This window comes from Elephantulus edwardii, unplaced genomic scaffold (genome assembly GCF_000299155.1).
Source record: "Elephantulus edwardii isolate Elephantulus edwardi_28Jun2011 unplaced genomic scaffold, EleEdw1.0 scaffold00100, whole genome shotgun sequence".
NCBI classification, from domain to species: Eukaryota; Metazoa; Chordata; class Mammalia; order Macroscelidea; family Macroscelididae; genus Elephantulus; species Elephantulus edwardii.
The window spans coordinates 975,264-981,816 of NW_006399850.1; positions in this window are offsets into that span (position 1 = coordinate 975,264).

Genomic DNA, 6,553 nt, shown 5'->3' on the forward strand with positions numbered 1-6,553 from the left:
TTGCAGAAAGTGGAAAGAACTTGAAGCACTTGCTTTAGAAGATCAAAGACTACAGCCTGCAATACGGATTACATCTTAACATCAAGAAAACAAAAATCTTCACCAATGGAACAATAGGCAAGATCAGGATAGACAGCAAAAAGACAGAAGTTGTCAATGATTTCATTTTACCTGGATCCACAATCAACACTCATGGTAGCAGCAGTCAAGAAACTGAAAAGATATGTTGTGGAAAAAAATTTATATTGAGAAACTCTGCTATCAAGGACCTGCCAGAGTGCTGAAGAACATTGATGAAGTTTAGAGACTAAGATGTGCCTGATCTAAGCCATGCTCTTTTAAATTATTTCCTATGCATTTGAAAGTTGGACAATGAATAAAGATGACAGAGGAAGAATCAATTGATACCTTTAAATTGTGATTTTGGAGAAGAATGCCGAATACCCTACTGACTGCCAAAAAAGTCAACAAGTTTGTCGTGGAGGAAATGCAACCAGGTTGCTCCTTAGCATCAAGGATGGTGGAACTTTTCACACATACTTTGGGCATGTTGTCAAGAGAGGACAGTCCTCGGGGGAAAAAACCCATCATGCTGGCAAAGATAGAGAGAAGATCAGCAAAAAAGAGGAAGACCCTCAACAAGATCGATTGACACAGTAACGGCAGCAATGGGTTTGACCGTAGTTGTGATCATGTTGATGGTTCAGGAAAGGACAAAGTTCTGATCTGTTGTTCATAGGGTCACTTTACATCATAATCTATCTACTCAAGCACCTAACACCAACAACATCCACAATGCTGTCTTCCATCCCACCCTACCCTCACCCAGTGAAGGTATGTGTGAAATGTTTGGCATATAGTCACAGTTTGATAAATTATTATTATTATTATTATTCAGCAATAGCTGCATTATGTATTTGGCAGTGTGAATTTATGGTGTGATTGTCATGATTTTATAATGAGATATGGATCTCAGGCTATCTGTTGTTGATTGCCTTCGAGTTGAGCAGGACTCATAGAGACCCTATGAACAAAAGACCTGAAGCCCCTGTACAACTATCAACATTTATCAAAGTTATAGAGTTTCCAGAAGTGTGTTGTTTAGGAAGTGGATGCCAGTCCTGCTTCCAAATCTATTCTGCAGAAAATTGTGGAACAGGTAACCTTTGCTTTCTGCCTCCTTTTGCTCCCTCCCTTTGCTCCCTGAGTTGTTGCAGCCCTTCCTGCTCTTGGCCTCAGGGCCTGACTACAGCCTGATGACTAACTGGGTTGAGGTGAAACTGCCTGCCTCTTCTCCTTTGGTTACTGTCTAACGTGACTTTATTCTTCCACTATCTTCATTGTCATACCGGGTAGGAGTTCATGACAGGATTTTCCGGGAAGGCCCATCAACTTATCAGCAGACAGTTCATGCCCCAAAACGGCAAACCTTTTGCCTTAAAACCTTTGCCTCGCTTCCCTTGTCTGTGGTCCAGGATATGCTTTGTCATGATCCTTATCTAATTCCAATCCAAAGCCTGCAGTGAAAGACTCAAACCTGAAATCAAACTTGAGATTCTCAGTAGAATCCTACCATGCTCCCCTCACTCCCAACAGAGTGGTGAGCTCGACTCCCTGTCAGCAGCAGGTCACACAGAGGATGTTGTAGAAGCTCACATTCACCAGGATACATGAATACATCCCTATTTCCCCTCCCCAGAACAGAAGTTCTAGGGAATCCTTCCAGAAAGACCTTTTGGCCTCTGGTGACTGATTAAGTCCAAGGCCTGGTTGCAAGTGAGAAGGGGAGGGACTTGGGGGCCAGCTGCTCTGGGTATTTTTTTCACTCCTCTGTGGGCAGGAGGCACTTTGAATTGTAGGAATCATTTGTGGGGGCTACATGCACAGGGGTGCCCATCACCATTTCTGGGTGCATTTCCTCTTTGTGAGGTGCTGCATGTGTCCTAGAAGCACATACCCTGGGAATGCCCCAGTTCTGTTGTTAGCTGCTGCTCCTGACTCACTGAGCCTATGCACACAGAATGCTACTGAACCTTGACCTGTGATCTGTATGGTTTTTAATGACTGGTCTTTAAAAGTAGCTCACTTGACCTTTCTTCCTAGTCTGTCTTAGCCTGGAAATTCTGCTGAACTAACGCCGCAGCAACACAGGAGCCTCCCCTGACAGATGAGTTGTGGCTGTACGTGGGGTACATTGGCCAAAAATCTAACTTGGACCTCGTCAAGCAAGGGGCGTCTTCTGCCACATCCCAGAATCTCCTGGTTGTTGTTGTTGTGATGAACAACAGAACAAAAACAGAACAAAACCCTGCCCAATCCTGGCCGCTTCCACTCTGTGCTGTGCTTAAACCCATTGCTGCAGTCACTGTCACTCTGTCTTGTAGAGAATCTCCTTGTTCTCACTAAACCTCTGCTTTCCCACACATGATGTTCTTCTCTGAGGACTGGCCCTTCCTGAGAACACGCTCAGAGTGCAGAAGACTAAGCATCCCCACCCTTGCGTCTAGAAAGCACTGTGGCTGCACTCCTAAGAGTGTTCTGTCTGCTCGCTTGGTAATACTCCTTGCTAGCAGTACAACTTTTGTCCCCCCTCTTACACTCTGCTTGGTGGGCCACAGATGTGCCTACCCAGCCAATGGTAAAAGTTTCATCAACAAGGACTAGAAACACGCTATTTAATAAGCCAATACAGCACAGGTAGTTACTAAGATTGCTTATCAAACACTTTTTGGAATTTGGTTCCTTGGTTTGGAAGTCTGAGTTTCATGAGATATCCCAGCTAATTTGCCTAATAGTGTGTTTAGTGCTGCTTCTGTTCCACCTTCTACTTTAGTGCCTGGCTTCTTTAAAGCTTGCAAGTAGCCAACCAAGGCACAACAAATAGTTCTATTCACCTTCAACAATGCAGAAGGAAGGCAAGTCAGGAGTAAGAGGATATGGAATATGTGATCCATTTCTTCCATGAACAACTGTCTCTTTTTCCATGAAACCAGAACTGGATGGTGCCTGGCCAGCACCACAGCTTAAAGACAGCAATTCTTCTTAAGTCTATCTTGTTCATTGCTCTAGCTTCAAAGAAGGGAACACTTTCTACTCCTATTTGACCTGTAAATTACATGATAGACCATGTCTATGACCTGGCCAGGAGGATTTACTCTGTGCTTTGAGGACAACTGACTTAAATGTCTAGACGTAAAGTTTTACACCTGCTCTTGTGGCTTAACTCTACATGATGGGCCACATAGCAAGGTCCTGCCTCCCAATTGAGGGAACAGGAAGGCATTTGAATGAGGATATTAAACCAACCTAAAACAGCATCATCACTAGAGGATTTCACTTGAAAATACTCATTTACTGATACTCAAGAGCTACTCCTTTTTGTTTGTTTTGGGGTTTCCTAGAGATAAATATTAAAATATTGCAAAATTTTAAAAAGTCTGACCAAAATGTTTAAGGTGATGTCTTTGAGTTTCAGACAGAAGCAAACATACAATGCACAAGTGGAAACTCTTGGCAGGAGAGAACATACCTTACTGCCTTGTTCAGCATCACATGAACGTTAACACTAAATGTTTCATGGATGAGTTAGGAGTTAGGTCCCTGTCTGTCCAAGTGCTGCTGACATCAGAAACTCAAACCATCTGCTGCAATATTTACCCAGCTTTGGCAGGATGCCAGTAACATGCGTTAAGAAGCACATTCAGAATTGATGGTCTGACATCATTTTTGTTAGCGGGAAACTCCACACATATTTCTGGGAATGGCTACAAACTATGAAGGTGGATTCTGGAGCTGATCCAAACATCACTGCCATTCACCAGCTGAGAAAGCAGAGGTGAAGTTTCTACCTTTTGTTTCCTTGTCTTAATACTTGAAAATCATAATAGTACCTACCTAGTAGGGTAGAACTGATGCCTTTGAGTTGAGGAGGTGGAGAAGAGTACTGAATATCCCACGGACTGCCTGAAGAGCAAACAGACATGTCTTGGAGAAAGTGAAGCCAGAATGCTCCTCGGAGGCAAAGATGGCAGAGCTTTGTGTCACCTACTTTGGGCATGCTGTTAGAAGAGGCTATTCCTCAGAAAGAGACATCATGCTTGGAAAGGGGGAGGGTCAGTGAAAGAGAGGAAGACCCTCAGTGAGATCAATTAATACAGAGATTGTGTCGATGAGCTCAAATATATCAGAGATGATGAGGATAACAGGAGGGGGCAAGGTGCAGATCCGTTATTCAGAGGGTTGCTATGAGTTGTACTTGACTCAATGGCACCTAACCACCACCACAACAACAAGAAGCAGGGTAGTTTGAGGATTAGAGGAGTTAGTGTTTCTCTACCACTTGCAATGGGGCCTGGAACATCGTTGTTGATAGCTGCTGTCCAGTTGGTTATGACTATGAACAACAAATAGGAACCTTGCTTTATCCTATATTGTCCTCTGATGTGCTCAAGCCCCTTGTCCCAGCCAGTTCGTCCACCTTGTTGCAGATCTCCCTATTTTTCCCAGGTCATCTACTTTTCCAAGAATGATGACTTTGCCCAAAGATTAGCCCTCCTGACAACATGCCCAATGTATGTGAGAGGAAGTTTTATCATTTTTGCCTCTTAGAAGCACCTTGGTTGTACTTTAAAGTCCAGACCATAATAAACACTAAATACGAGTTTTAGGAGAAAGTTGTAATAGTCTGTTTTCATGAAGATCTACAACTCAGGAAATCCTATGAGATGGCACTTCTGCTCAGTCCTGTAGGGTTGCTATGAGTCAGAACTGACATGCTGACAATATGAGTTTAAGAGATAAAAAGGCAAAGTTAGTCTCTTATTCTGTCCCATGAATTATATTATCATAGATCAGCTAGCACTTTGAATAAAAGGTTGTATAAAATGAAAATAAGCAAACGTGGTTTGTCCCGGTGAGGGTGAAACCAGGCTGCTCCTTCGCGGTAAGGATTCTGAGGCTCTGTCTGACATGCTTTGGACATGTTGCAAGGCTGGATCAGTCCTTAGAGAGGGACGTCTTGCTTAGGAGGGTGGAAGGACAGCACAAGAGAGGAAGACCCTGGATGAGATGGACTGATTCAGTGACTGGGGTAATGGGGGGGTATGTGTGTCAGAGACAACGAGGTTGGCACAGGATAGAGCAGGGCTCAGAGTTGTTGTACACAGGGTCGCTATGAGTCGCAGATGACTTGATGGCACATAACAATAACAGCATTGGAAAAGCAGAATATTTTGCATATAGCCCAAATTAAATTCATTTAAAATATGAAATGACAGCAACCTTTAAGGGGAAGTTGTTCTTGACTTAAGGTTTTCCCTAAAGCATTTTTAGTCAAGTGCTTATCACTGCTTTTTGTCCAACAAGGAGTGTGGGAATTTGCCACAAGATGGTAACTGTCTCCCCAATCCTTCTAGTTCCCAGTCCTGGACGTAGCCTCTGTAGAGCAGTCACTAACTTCACACGGTGGTATAAACAAGCTCATTTTAAAACCAAGTTTACTTCTTAGTTGGTTCCTTGCTCCTTTGAAAGTATTTCCATTGTGACTTTTATTCCTTTCTTGGAGCTCAGACAATTATGCCTTTGGCTTTGTACTGGGTCAGCTGCCCTTATTACACATAACGAGTTTGATGGCAGGTTTGCTGGCCTTGGCCCATACTTTAAAGTAAGAAATGCCAACCCTACCTTTGGCTGCCATCATCCTTGTGACATTCTGTAGAAGGACTTGCCCTCATTTATAGCAGCACCAGGGGTGATGTCTGAGAACCAAGATCTAGCTCTTCAAAATGTAGCTCCTCACGCAACCAGCATTGGTTTTACCTGAGAGCTTAGGAGAAACGCAGAATCTCAGGCTAGCCTGGAACCAGGTGAATCAGAACCTGCCTTTTAGCAAGACCTTGAGGTGATTCAGGTGCACCTGGAGTTTGAGAAGCTCTAATGCTTTGTCACTAGATGCAAGCTCCTTTCAATCTGTTTTGCTCCAGAGATGCAAAAATCAACATGAACCTGCTGAGATGTTGGATTTACTCCAGCTGGAATTTAGTTTTCTTCTGAGCACAGCTTAGGGCCCTGCCACCCATTAAATAGATGCCAATGGTCACTTAAGGCATGAGACAAGAAAACAGATGGTACCAATAATCAGCTGCCATCATGTCCCACTTATAGCAACTCTATGAGTGGTTTTCAAGGCTGTAGCCTTTAGTAAGCAACTTGCCAGGTGTTTCCTCTATAGTGCCTTGGGGTGTCTTCAAACTGCCAACCTTCTGATTGTTGTTGTTATGTGCCGTGGAGTCACCTGTGACTCATAGGGATCCTATGTACAACAGCCCTAAACCCTGCTCTATCCTGTGCCATTCTCCCTGTCTCCAACACACCTACCTCCAATTACGCCAGTCACTGAATCAATCCATCTCATTGAGGGTCTTCGTCTCTTGCTCCATCCCTTCACCCTCTTAAGCATGATGTCAATGGCTAGAGAAGCTGTGGTATATTCGCACAATGGAATACTATGCTGCATTAAAAAACAAGGAACTCATGCAATATTATTCAAAATGGT